The sequence below is a fragment of the Manis pentadactyla genome, chromosome 6, assembly GCF_030020395.1.
Source record: "Manis pentadactyla isolate mManPen7 chromosome 6, mManPen7.hap1, whole genome shotgun sequence".
Classification (NCBI taxonomy): Eukaryota; Metazoa; Chordata; class Mammalia; order Pholidota; family Manidae; genus Manis; species Manis pentadactyla.
The window spans coordinates 62,176,555-62,191,211 of record NC_080024.1 but is presented as its reverse complement, the minus strand read 5'-3'; the positions used below and the strand labels follow the sequence as shown (position 1 = coordinate 62,191,211).

Below are 14,657 nucleotides of genomic sequence, written 5' to 3'. Positions count from 1 at the left end.
TCTCCATAAAATTCCCTAAAATACAGAGTTCAAAGAGCTTCCCAGTTGCTGTACATGTGCAAGTGCTAACAAGGTAGCATATGCACAGAAAGAAAATGGAAGCTCCACGCCCCTTCCCCAAACTTCGCCTGTGTGTCTCTTCCAGCTATTCATCTAGATCCTTTACGGTAAACTGGTGAACATAAACTTTTTCAGGTTTTCTCAGCATTTGGTACTGTAAACATTTCCTCCTTTTAAACTCTCTCCTTCCTTGAAAGGTCACCTGGTTTTCTCTCAGATGAGCATTTCTCCATGTCTTTGCAAAGCTATCCAACAAAACTATTTGTGATGATGGAAATAATCTGTTGGCACTGTTCCTTACAGGAGCCACTAACCATGTGGGCCCATGGAGCACTTGCAGTGTGGCTAATGTGACCAAGGAACTGAATTTTTAATTGTATCTCATTTTAATTAATTTAGATTTAATTGGCCACACGTGGCTAGTGACCACTAATATTGAACAGTATAGTTTTTGGGGTTTCTTTTCCTCCATCTAGTCCCTAAATATGAACATTACTCCAGACTCAGGTTTTGATTCCCTGAGTTTTTCCCAAGCTCATCCCCTGGAAGCTCAGCTATTCCTATAACATCAGCCATGTCTCTAAATTCAATCCCAAATCTTATCTTTAGTTGTCCCATGTCATCTGAGTTCCTCAAGCACTGTAAATTCCTCTTGAATGGCTCACTTTTACTCAAACTCAGAAAGTTCAAAGCTGAACCCATAGCTTTCTCTACAGAAACAGAAACATCTCCCTTCTGACATTCCTGTTTCTGACAGCAATGTTCTCACCGTTTTCCCATATGGCTGTGCATGAATTTACCTTTGACGCATCTCTCTCTTCTCCCATTAGCAGGCAGTTATCAGGCCCCAATATGTTTTCCTGCAGAGTCTCTCTCGGCTACACGTTTATTGAAACCACAGAATTGCTTGAAACCCACCCTGCAAGATGCAGCATGGCTCCTAACCTCAAGAAGCAGATAGTCCAAGTAAGAGACCAAATGTAAACATACCCAAATTCAAATAGTACAGAAGAGAAAGAACAAAAGCCAAAAACGCCCAAGATATGTTGCCCAAGGAGTTTCCTCCAAATTCAGAAATGACTGAGAGTCAGTCCACTGCTTCTGAAAGAGATCAAGGCAAGCTTTGCCTTGGCTGCATTTCTAAGGCCATAGCCAGTATTCCAGACTCTCTTGCTCCTTTTTGTTCTGCACCTGCCACCAAATTAACCTCCCTTTACCTTACTCAAAAATCATTAGTGATGCCCCAGATCTAACGCATTCAAGGGTCTCTCTCTTAACTCCTCACTGCCCTGTGTTTAATCCCCTTTACCCCTGAGTGTTTCCTTAGTCTGCCACAAGGACTGTCCTTCCCTCTCCCCGGTGCTCATGCAAATTCTAGCAAGCCTTTAAGCCTCCATTCAGTCTTAACCTCTTTCCTTAAAGCCATTGCTTCCAGCAAGTAGTGTTTCCCTTGACTTTAACTTTTCATTATATAGAGCCTGTATCCTTAATATTACACCTAATTCATGAGAGTGCTGTCACCAGAGTTTAAATCATAAGCATTTGTGCACAAGCAGGCTGTCTCACCCTTCTGTGACCCTCAGGGAAGGAGACAGGTATGGTTTGAAAATAAAACAGCTCTTCTTTTGTCCTACTGAGACTTTGCTTTTAAGCTACGACATTAACTTATTTGAATATCAAATTTAAAGGAAAACCTTACATTTTTATGCATTATCAAAAAAGACATGTTGTTTTAATAAAATAATTCAAGAAACAATTCTACAGTGTTGAGCAATAAAAGATAATCAACAAATATCTATTGAATGATTCCTTGATTTCATTAACCACGGATTTGGACTCCATTAGGATTAAAGTTTCAGACTTATTTTAAGGGAAAAACTGCCAGTAATATAGGGGCCACAAAACTAGTATTCATAGGCTGAACAAATAAATCATCAAAAACTTATAAGGAAATATTTAAGTGTTTTTGTTACATAGCATTGGATACATAAAATTATGTGAATTAGAAAGTGTGGTAAATAATAAATTGGTTGACCCTATCACTTAATTTAAGATATTTCTGGTGTGAATAGACCACCCATAATTTAAGTAAGGATTCTATCATCCTTCACAGACAAGTGTCACTATTTTTGCTCTACTTGTATATATTCCAGTGAGTTATTTTCTTAATTTAATACATTAAAAATATAATTAATTTTTATATTTAAAATAGTAATATTTAAATTAATATTTAAATTCTAGTCACCATTCCTGTCTTACTCAAAGCATTTGAATTCCTTCATTTCTAACATGCTTACTCATCTCGTGAGTTTTTACTTTTATAGTCCAGTTTGAGCGTTCTGATTTCACATTACTATAAGATTATCTTCCTACTTCCTATTTCTCCACACGGAACTGAGTAAGCCGCTTACCTGCTCATGTTCCTCGTCTACGTAAGTCATTCCGTTCCTTCGTTGTACTGACTGTCCCTCCCTCTGGTTTTGTATAACAAACTTATGGCGCGTTCCGTCTTCTAAGTCACTGACATATAAAATGAATAAAATTGGTCCTAATATTGATTCCTGGGGCTTTGTAATCCATCCATTCCAAACTATTCCACACTTCGATACCAAATCGATGTCTAATCCCCTTGAAGCAGTTCATCCCTGCCCCACACTCCTCTAACTTCTGAATCAGCTGTTTGTGTGCTGCTCTTGTCATGGTGCTTTACCCCCAAGCACTGCCTCCAGGCTTCCCTCAGCTGATGTCTGTCATCAGGCACAGAGGTCACTTCACATGATTGAGGCAGATGAGATGTGGCTCCACGGTGACTCTTTAAATTAAATCATGACTTTCTGATACCTCCAGTCATTGATTTTCTACAAAATGTACCAATGTCTTGTCCACCGTGGAAATCAGTCATTCTGAATCTTGTACTCAGGACAAAAAGAATATTTAGGGAACAAACAATAATTTAATTAAGATTTTATCATAACTGGTACAGACATAGTCTATAAGTATTTCTAGTCACCTTTATCTTTATTGATGAATTCAAGCATCTGTTAAGAAGGAAATATTTTAATTAAAATAGTCAAAATCTAATAGAGTAGTCAAAAATTCATAGAATTGTGCCTGAAAAGGGTGAATTTTACTGTGTGTAAGTTATCCTGTAATTTTTTAAATGAAAGAAAAAAGTAAATAGAATCTTCACATTAAAAAATCTAGAATACTGAAAGTGAAAGGAAGCATAAGAACAACACAGGGACCTGTACACAGAGGGGTAGCTAATCATGGCAACTTGTTGAGGAGGAAACAGGAGCATATGAACAAAGGCTTAGAAACAACTATTTTGGGAGTAGGTACAATCCATGGATAAGCAATGGAATGCAAGCAAGCACAGACTATTTAAAGCTTACTTGATGTATGCTAAAAGTGAATGCGTAAAAAGGCCCGATGAACAAACCCGTAGAATTGCCCACGAACACATACATATCTCTGAAAACATATCAGCAAGATAATAAAGAGCAGAGCCCTGAATCCTTGGATGTATCTGCCTTGTCCACTTGAAAGCAGAGTCCAGCAGAAAACTTGACACACAGGCTATTGTCCTTCTTTAGCCTATGATCTCACTTTTAGTCAGCTATCCCCAATTTGTTTCATGTTTTGTTTTTAATTTATTTAGTTATTTTTTAATACTTTCTATTTTGGAATACTTTTAGACTTATGAAAAAGTTACAAAGATAATACAAAGTTCCCATCTACCTCTAACCCAGTTTCCCCTACTGTGAGTTTACCAAAGGTCCTAGTTTTCTTGGGCTTGTCATGGTTTCAGGACCAAAAGTCCCACATCCCAAGGAACTCTCCCAGGCAAACCTGGATGGTTGATCACCTTACACGTGATGTGAACATCTTATATTACTGTGGTACATCTGTGAAAACCAAGAAACCAACACTGGTGAGTTACTACCAACTAAACAACAAACTTTATTTGAATTTCACCAGTTTTATCACTAATGTCCTTCTGTTCCAGAATCTAATTCAGGATACCATACATGTGTGGCTGTCATATCTTAGTGCCCCCTGGGCTGTGATAGTTCCTTAGGTTTTCTTTGCTTCCCTGACTCTTTAGAGGAGTCATTGTAAAGTATGTTGTAGAATGTCACTCCGTTTGGGTTTGTCTGATGTTCTTCTCATAACTGGTATTATGGGCTTTGGGGCCTTTATTTTTAACACTGCCAATATCAATGCTTATTTGCATGGTTGCATTAGCCATTGTGGACTTGAAATTCCTCAGAACATCGTTTCAATTTTTCAAAGGGGATTAAATCATAGAATGAATTTTTTACTCTAGATACAGTTCTCACATAACTATCCCACAAACGGCAAAATCAAATTACTTCAAATTCAAAGAATTCTTATTTAAACTTTGGAAGTGACAGAGTTCATTGGCCAGTTACCTTTGAAGCCATAAAGCTTCTCCACTGGCACCAGCCTCAGAAGATAAATATATACTACCATTTGGCTAAATAGATAAAGCTATGGAGCTTTATTTTTCTAGTTATGAAAAGAACATACATTCTTTGCATAAAATTTAGAAAATAGAGATAATGAAAAGGAAGAAAATTAAATTACCTATAATTCCATTACCCTAGAAAACCTTTGGTTATAACTGAACCTTTTTTTGTATCCATAAAGTCTTTTATTCTTTGTAAAAATTAGGTTATCCTGTTATATGCTAATTTTAATTAACTTTTAAAATTTGATATATCATGACTATCCTGTACACAAATACCCGTGACATCATTTTTAATACCTGCATATTTCATAGTGTAAACATACTATTTAACATCCTTGTAGCTAAATATTTACACAGACTTATTAAAATTTCCTAAGGTTACATTCCTTTAAGTGGACTTGCTGTTCCAAAGGGTGTCCACAATTGTAAGGCTTCTGACTTGCACTGTCAAATTGCCCTCCAGAGTGGTTTTACCAATATGTACACGCATTAGTAACTTACAAAAGTGAGCAGCCATATAGTCACCAACTCAGATTTTATTTTTATTTTTAATCTGCCAATTTAATAATCAGAAAGATCACTTTTTTTGTTTTGTTTTCAGTTGTACTTCTTTGATTACAAGTGAGGGTTTTTCTATGGTTAGTGCCATTTGTATCGCTTGTACTGTGCATTACTTGTTTATATCCTTTATCCAACTTTTTATCAAGGTATTCACATTTTCTTATTGATTTGTAAGTGCACATTAATGACATTAAACTCCTCTCCTATATACTTCAAACATCTTTTTCCCAGCTTTTCATTTGCCTTTTAATGATATTTAGATATTCAGAGGTGTGGAATTCATTTTGTTTTCTGCCTTTGGTAGCTGTTTTGGTTTTGGTTGTTTGGTTTGTTTTTAAGATTGAACTCAGTCCCGAGTCCTGGTTGTTCCTGTTTGGGCAGCTCATGTGCGTCTCGGAATCCTGTAGCACGACAGTTTCAGCCCAGGTTGACATGCGCCCTTTCCTTATGTGAATTCCCTGAGTCTTTTTCACAGTCCTACGTTTTAAGAGAGAAAAAAGAAATGAAAGCAAATTCAAAAGCACACTGCCCTGAAAACTGCCAAAATCAGGCTGCTGCTGCCTTCTGAGAAAATAAATTCCATGGATAATAACTCTCAGTAGGAGAAAAATACATCCTTCCTTTTAAGACAACTCAGTCCCCATACCTCAAAAGCGTCTCTTTAATAGTGTTAGTGTTGTGCAGAGTAGGGATGCCCAGCCCGTGTTTGTGGGCAGCCCTGCCCCCAGGCCCTCCCTGGCCTCCTCCCCCTTGCTTCCATTCTGTCATGTCTAAAGTCACAACAATTAGAGGGCAAATGTAAGGATGGAAAGTTATTAGAAAGACTTAAAAGCTTTCTTCTTTCTCTTTTTCTTTTAAATGAAATCATTTAAGACAGCAAAACTTTTACATTAAATTTAAACCAAGAAAAAATAAGTGAAGAAAAAAGAGAAGCTGAAGAAGGCCTGGTTAGCAAACAATAAACACAGTCACTCTTATGAGTCAAGGGGTCTGGGGAAGGCCTCCTCCTCACACTCTCCCCAGACTATCTTCCTGTCACAAACTCACCATAAATAGTTCCTTTCTGATGTGCCTGACCCAATATCCAGATAGAGTATTTGTGAGTAACTGTTGGGAATATCATAAGTTTTGGGAAGTACTAGGGTCTGAACTAGCTGTTTGTCTTCAAGTCTTCAGAGATTGCCATCCAGAAATCAAAGGGTACCTACAGTTCTGCCTTATTTGTGCTCTCCAGTTGAGAAGGGAATCCTGATGGAGACAAGAGCCCACCTGGCCTTGCTTAAGGTGGGAGTGGAAACTGGGAGGGGCTGCTGCTGAAGTGCAAGCATGTGCTGACTGTGCCCTCTGGGTAACCTGCTGTAGTCCTGAGGGAGATACCACATTGATGTTAAATGGCATAAAAAATAGGAAAAAGGATATGATTGTCACTTCAGCCTATTCACACCCCTCAGAGGCTGGTCCAGTTCTGAAGCTGCAGATCAGAACAGCTCAAAATTCAGCCAGCAACCCCAGGTCACAGTCCTGATTCTTAAAGGCTCCAGTCCCACTCCTGCTCAATGAAGCTGTGTTACAGAAGTGTTTTCTTCAATATTTGTAAACTGCCTGCTTTCTAGAGTTCCCTTTTTGGTGACATTATTTTGACATTCAGCCTCAATATTACTTCAGCATGGAAGGGGAGTGGAGGAATCACCTAGCCTGAGCCTAAGCTGGTCTCAGAGCCAGGATTCAGATTAGTCTGGGCATGTCAGATGGACTTGCCAGGAGTCTGTCTGCATGCGGGATGAAAGAGGCTCATAGAAAATAGCATCCTAAGGCAACGAATGGGTGTGGGGAGGACACATCACAGATATCAGAATCACCAGGGAAACTATAAAAAATATGGATACCCTGAACAAATGCATCCCCCATTCTGACTGTGTGTGTACCCATGGGTGCAACTAGCAAGTTGCACTGCTTTAACACCCAAATTAGCCCTCAGTGTTATGCAGATCAGCCTGCATTGGGGGGTGGGGAGGTGAGCACTGAGGACTCCAGAGAACACAGTGTGGCTTCTGCACAGTAGCGTTCCCAAGGCTCTGGCAGTGTGGCCCTGCTGAACACTGAGCACGGATGGCGTTCACACTTCAGGGACAGACTGCATCAGGAATTCTTAAACTGGAGACCATGGATACCTGGGAGTCTGAAAAGAAGCTGCAGGGGTCCATGAATTCCTGAAAACTGTATGCAGCTTACTGGGAGTCTATGTTTTATTTTTCTGAAAATAAGTTCTATAAATTTCTCAGGTTCTGAAAAGAGAATGCAATCTCAAAAAGTTAAGGTCATCAGGGCAAGCAGAATTGGTAAGATTTGAGAATATTACTATTGTAGATATGGGCCAAAGCTGAAAAACTATTATTTTTTCAGTTAATGTGACTTATTTTTACCTCAATGCATCAGTACCATGGTGAAACACTGGTTATGTGAAAATATAAAATCCCACCTATACCTCAGGTTCACCTCAAATGCCTCCACCCCAGCCAAAAATCATTGTGCTTGCCTACGTTTTGTTTGTGTACCTCTTGTAACACTTAACACCTTTTATCTCGTGTTTTAGATATGTGTGTAAAACACCAACCTCTCTTTTACAAACTATAACCCTGGAGAGTAGGAATCATGTCTTATTCATCTTCTTTCTCTTACCAACATAGCACACTGACTTACTTTTCTTGTGTGAGAGAAAGAACAAACCATAAATCCATCCTATCTGCCAGGTCTTTGTATTCTCTCTACTAAAAGCAACTAGTCTTACTTCATTGTGAATTATGCGTTTTAAATGTATTTCTTATAATTTGTATTGTAGTCAGTTGACTTACTTGTTTACACATCACCCAATATTTACCTGCCTTATCTGTTTACTTGCTTGTAAACTGCTTGGAGGGCAAGGATCACATATAACCCAAACTATGTAAACCTACATGCTTCTTGGGAGGAACACACAGGCACATGGATGCATTCAGCGCTCTGACCAGCACACCTGCGAGGAAATCTTTCCTAAGGAGACACAAACCCGGGCAGGACCGAGGTTGGTAGAAAAGAAAAAAGCAACCCCTAGTAGGAACTAAGGAGAATAGCAAAACTGTGAGCTCAAAAAACTAAACTCTTTAGGGGAGATACACCCAGGAGAGAGCAGCCTGAACCCGCCTGAAGAGAGAGTGCAGACCGGAGGCGCCCGGCCCGGGGGAGGCGTGGCCTGGCGGCAGCTCGGGACTCTGGCTTCAGCCCCAAGCAGGTTGCTTCTCGCCCTGTTACCCTGTCACCTTGTTTGGTTTGTTCCTTTTTTGTGTCAGGCTTTTGTTGTGTTCAAAAATCCTGACTGCTGTCATTATATGTAAAGTGATGTTAATGAACCGTTTTACGCGCTTAGTCTATTTTCTGAGGAGAACACAGGCAGAGCAGGGTATTTTTAAACGGGTCTGAGCGCGTCCCTGATTACCAGAGAGGCGCGCACAGACTTGGCGGCTTGCTCATCCGTTTCTCCTTTTCGCAGTTTAGTATTTACTACTTCCTCACATATCTACCCACACATCAACACACCCTTAGTTCTGTATAAAGGCTCTAGAGGCCTGCATGACCTTACCATTTCAGCGTAATGAACTGAATCGTTAAGGTTTGATTAGTCTGGAGATGTCTATTAACTGACAATGGGCAGAGTCATAACTGTCAGACCAACCATCCACAGGCAAGAGTCAAACTGGAGAAAGTGCAAGTTGTAAAACGGAAGGCTATAGGTAGGCTGCAAGGAGAGTAGTGATTAGTTAGTGACCTAACCTAACCGCCACTACAGAGACTGGCCCTGGAATACAGGGTGAACGTAGTTAGATAAATTAGATAACCTCACACTGTTCATTTAGTTTATCACAAGTCTGAAGTATTCATTCATCATTCAATAGTATTTATTGAGTGCCTATGTGTGGCATCCATCATTAAACAGAGTAAAAACCACTGCCCTGGTGAGGTTAGCATCCAGGCAGCATGGAGTCCCATCCGGGCATCATCACCTATCAGTCCTTGTGGTAGTTGCCTCTTGTCTAGGTCTGAACTCCTAGAGGTCATTATCTTGTTTCTGTTATTTACATCTCTGGGCCCCGAATTAGTTTGTTTTCAGCTTACTGAAGTCTTTGGAGAAGCAGGGGTTCTGCATCTCTGGGTCCCAGGCTTAAGCCACCCCCTCTCCCATAGGCTCAGGCACTGGTCAAATACAACATTTTCCTTACCACCTTAGCCTGTATCTTCTTAGGCTCTGGCCACTGGGCATCTGTGACTTCTGAGAGAAACTTCCAGGACAGAGGGTGAGAAAAATATGAGAGATTGTCTAGTTTACCCCACTACCTCCCAGAGGTGGAGGCCAGGACCCAGGAGAGCAGAGTGACTTGCCGGTGTCACACAGGGGAACCCAGGTTTACCCCCTCGTCCCGGCCTGGAGCCTTTCCATCACATCATAAGGAACAGCCCCTGTGGCATCATCAGGCCCAAAGAGCTAAAAGGGGCTGCAAAGCAGAGGTGCAGCAGGGTGCATGGGCAGAGAGAGCTCACACCCGAGAATGACCCCAGTGAGCGCAGAATACCATCGCCACCTGAAATCCACCCCAGGCGAGGTGTTTGAGGACTCCCATGTCATCTCCTCTCTATCATCCCAGATGATTAAAACAGGCAAAGGAACTGGAGGTAGGTGTCCTGAAGGTTAATGCCAAACTAGCCAGACTATGATTAAATTAGAATTTAGAAACCTCTGTTCCACACACTAATCCATTTATAGATTTTTATAATTGTTTACTCATTTTACTAGAATAAGCTTGTTTTGAAAGTGTCCAGTGTTGTCAAAGCTGGGCTGGACTATGTTAAGAGGAAAGAGAATTTTTCTAGAACTTATTCAATATTGGTATTAGGAGCAACAGTTGCCTGACCCAATAAGGCTGATGATTTGGGACAGAGAGAATGGAAATCATAGGAAGTTTGAGCTTGCTTACCATCTGAGATTCTTCTCTTAAAGCACCCTGACAAAACTTAAAGCTAATAAGAAACCATGAGGTCCAAGACACAAATACATAATTCATTAGCTTTTAAGTCCTTCCCAACTAATCAATCAGCACTTAAGTATGAGCATGGCTTTGGAATCAGAAGACTTACATTCTTCATGTACCAGTTTTATGAGTTGGGCCAAGATCTTTAACTTCTTGGAGTCTTGGCCTCTCCATCTATAAAGCAGAGATGATAAAACCTGTCTCATCTTCCTCTCTACATTGTGAAAATTACATGAGCAAGCATGTGAATACTTTTTTTAACTGTAAAATCTTAATCATTGTCAATTAACATTCAACTTGAAAACTTTCCTAATTGAGCTCAATCTTAAATGTAGTAACAATACAAACTTAAAACTCTGCTTTGGGGGAGTTCCTACAGGCATAATCATAGGAATAAATATATTTCTTTCTTTTTAAATAAAAAATACAATTTATTTTCTTTATTAAGGAAAAAAGTTGAAAGAAAGAAGAAAAAGGAGCCCCTGGGGTGAGTTTTTTGCTACACACTACCACCCACTTTATAGAGCAGATATTGTTTACTCAATTGCTGAGTGCTGGAGCAGAACGAGATTCAGTATTAGCCACCCGTCTTTCAAAAGGGCTCACATTAGGACTGCTGGTAAAATTTTGTTTCTTCAGATCCTCTGTTTTCATTTTCCACCACGGAAATGTTTGTTATTTGATCCTAAATTGTATGAAGACCTTCTTTGCTGAGATAAGCAAGGCTTTGCCACTTTTGGTATCTTTGATCCCAAACTGATTCTACGGACTTGACTGCCCAGACAAGGCGACTGATTGTTGGGCAGATACTTACGAGAATGCACGTAACTGAGGGACAACCTTGCAATGCAGTCATTCTTAAGTCCACATCTGTCGACCTCTAGGGCATAATTAACATTATTTTTTAAATTGTACCTTGTGTAACACAGCCCTTGGGCACTTGTAGAGAAAATGAGCACATTATAACAAATAAAATATTACAGAACAACAACTAATAGCTTATTAATTAAAAATAAGGACGCATGAAATAGTCTTACTGCTTGGCCACTGGGGAGAAGAAAAGTCCTTTAACCACTAAGACTGGGATGCCTTAGAATGAAGAGACTTTTGCTAGGCAATGCAGGAGAAGCAGGCAGTGGTCGACGGAAGGACTGGAGGAGAAAAAGAGCCAGCTTTTCTAGGAGGGCATTACTTCCTCCTAGTAAATTATGATAATGGACCAGTACCACCCTGAGGACCATGGATAGGAAGGGTGCTGTTTGGTTTCTTGACATGTATCCAACTTTAAATCACTAACTGAAACCTTTCCTGTTTCACTTTCCTACCAGAATTAGATCTGATGTCATCTCCCTCATTTTCCCAAATAGAAAAAGTTCTATGTTATTTTAAAACTTAAATAGACCTTATCTATTCCATATATACAAATCATGATACTAACTAAAAATATGTAAGTAAGTATGCACATGGTACACTACACACATGTAGACACATACCTTCCCACATCTGTGAACTTGCAGGCCCTTCCACAGAGGACAACGCAGGAAAACATGATAAATCTACTAGCCCAAATACAAAGCCAGTCCACTAGGTGTTCTTAAAATAAGAGTATACTCCAATTTTTCTTCAAACCTCCCCAAAGTTTTGCATTGCTATCAAAATATTTTTGGAAATTCTGTAATGTTTCTCCTTTTCCCTTGGCTTATTTCTGGCAAGGACTAAACCCCAAAATATCTTTCCTCTGGGACACTGAAATAACTGTCCCAAAGCAGCTGCCAGAGCTATAGCTATTCAAGAGATTTGGGACAGATTTCCAAGGAAGGCCGCTGGCTGTTTTAATTGTTTGAGGCAAAAGCACCCCCTTCTGAGATTCTCAAAGAACAGGTGTGGGGGGGGGGCCGGAGTAACCTTCCTGGATTCTCTCGTTTTCATTCACCACTCTATCTGCAGTTTCACTTCTGTTTCTTCCCTCCTTTTGTCTCTGCCCCACCCCCTACTCTAGGTTTTCTATTAGATGTAAAAAAAAAAAACCCTACAAACTGCTCCCTCTCCCCACAGTGCCCTGAGGTTGTATTTCTCCTCTGCTGCTTTTCCAAAGCTCCCTTACTATAACGGTGCTACAGAGCTGGGTTCTTCTTACTCAGGAGCACCTCCCTCAAGTTTGAAGCTATGTAGAAGGTGCATCTGGTAGAGAAAGAGAGAAAGAAAGAGGTCTCCACCTTCAAGCGCAGCTGCCTGACAGGCCCAGCCTGAGGGGAGCTTACTGCAGACCAGTCGGGTGCAGAACCATGATGTACCATGCGGGGAGCTTGTCTGTGCTCCTGCCCAAGATACTCACCTTCATGTCAGTGGCTCTCAACCCTGGTTGCATCTCAGAATTGCCTAGGAATTGTTCCAGACAACTTTTGCCAAAAAACCAAAAAACAAACCTTTGTCCAGGCCCGTTGAACTGAATCTCCAGCCTGGGCCTAGGCGTCGCAATTTTTTAATAGTTTGCAGATGCTTCTATTGTGCACAAGGGTTAAGAAACACTGATTTAGATTCCTCCTGTGGAAGTTATCCAACCCAGGGCTTACTCCTTTCTTTCCAGACACACCCCAGGAGATTCCTCTGCCTGTTCTCACACCAAAGATTTCTGGGAGCCAGGAACTAGGATATGGTGGCCTGGGGGATGCAGTTTCTTTTGAGAAGGGAAGAGTGTTGGAAAGAAGGGGTGCCAAGGCTGGAGGAGGCTGGCCATGGTGGCCCCCCTGGCCCCGGACATGATGGCGCACAGCTGGTGCACAGGAGGCCCCCTCCTCTCTCTGGGGCCTGATCCTCTGAGGACTTGGCAGCTGAGATGCTTCAGGCAGCACGATGCTCCTTTCTGTCTTGCCTGGGTGGAAGTGCGGGCAAACCTAATTGTGGAGGACACTGGAGACTCAGGAACTGTGAGACGGTGACTTGGGGTAACACAGTCCCCAGCTGGCTTTTGCCAAATTTGTTTAATTTGACAATTTAAAAATCAAGTCACATCTACGCTGAAAGGATTAGGATACAACAATGAATATGATTTTACATGGAGCTTTTAGCTGGAGAGACACACAGCTGCTGCCATGACTCAGTCCATTCCTGATCACACGAAGGCCAAGGCTGGGGTCTCAGCTAACCAGGCGTAAAGCGGTTCCTGAAGCCCCCAAACCACAGCTGCTCACTACAAAGTTAGGAAAGAATAAGGAGGCCCTCCTTGGAGCCCAGAGTTCTAATGAACCTCCAGGGGGTTCTGAACACCCTCTGGTTGCTTAGGCAACAGGTGGGCACGGTCCAACTCTTCCAGGCCAGTGGGGAGAGGGGCCTGCCCTGCCTCTTAGCTTTTGCTCAGAGACTCTTGGCTGCCTGCCTGCCCTCCTCTGGCACGTTTATGGCTGCTGTTGCGCTCGGGGCTTATTCTATACAGAGGTCTCTCTGCCTCCACTCGTCTTTCTTCTAATCTGTCTCTCTCCCTAGATGTCTCAGAGTTTATGTGGAAAGCATGTTCTTACAGCCTATTAAAAAGACTTTTGGAGTCTACTGTGTCCAAGCCGTGCGTGATGTAGACTGAATGGGAGGGTGTGACTATTTTGCATGCTCTGGGTAGAATTGCCAAATGTTTCTGGGTTTCCCCTGGCATGGTTCTGACTCATAAGCATCTGAAAGTCAGGTCCTTGCCCTCAGAAACAACCATGAAAGCATGGGCGGCAGGAGTAATACAGATGTGCAATATGGATAGGGTACAGCTGTACAGGAGCAAGGTTTTTACATTTTTTTTAAAGTTAAACCCTCCCCATCCACTCAACCTTGGTGCTTCCAACTTAATGAAGTTCCATTATTTGAAATTTTGGGTTCAAATGAAGACCAAATAAGAATGAATGATCTCTTTCGGATAATTACACAGCAGAGCCTCAGCCCTGGCCTGAGCTGTACCCCACCCCACTCCACCCCACCCCACCCCCACCAAACCAGCACTTGGCAGCTTGCGCTGGTCACCACCATTCCTTCCCAGAGTCAGGCCATCCAGCCTGACTTTAGGGGCTGGAAACAATACCTTCTTAAGGCTTCAGCATAAATTAGCAAACACGTGCAACTCTCAACTTTCAGAAAAGTTTTTAAAATGAAATGAAACCATGTCACCTACTCCATTTGCATTCTAATTCCCTAGTCAGATCCGAACACTGACTGTGATACATCTTTAAAGCTTGTCAGAGCAATCCCATTCCCAGACAGGGGAACAGGAGTGCCTACAGGCAGATCCTCCCATTCTGTGGGAAGAGGCGGGCAGCAGGGGGCACACCCTGGCTGGAACAAACACTCCTGCAGCAGGGGGTTCTCGCCCTGGTTCATTTTTAGAAACCAGAAAAACATGAAGTGTGAAAAGGGCTCCAGTTTTAACCATCCCACTCAGGCCTGCCCCAGGCACAGCTAGGAAATGCACCCAGAGGGCCAGGCCAGGCATCTAAGCCCTTCAA

General features: G+C 41.7%; 1 long non-coding RNA gene across 1 annotated transcript; it reads right to left on the bottom strand.

Moving 5' to 3' along the window:
* Positions 1 to 5,073: 5,073 nt before the first annotated feature.
* LOC130684238 (uncharacterized) lies at positions 5,074 to 12,648 on the bottom strand. Its single transcript, XR_008998427.1, has 2 exons — positions 12,512 to 12,648; positions 5,074 to 5,593 (listed from the first exon to the last, which is right to left on the bottom strand). It is a non-coding gene; the product is annotated as an uncharacterized LOC130684238 (long non-coding RNA).
* Between the last annotated feature and the right edge of the window lie 2,009 nt (positions 12,649 to 14,657).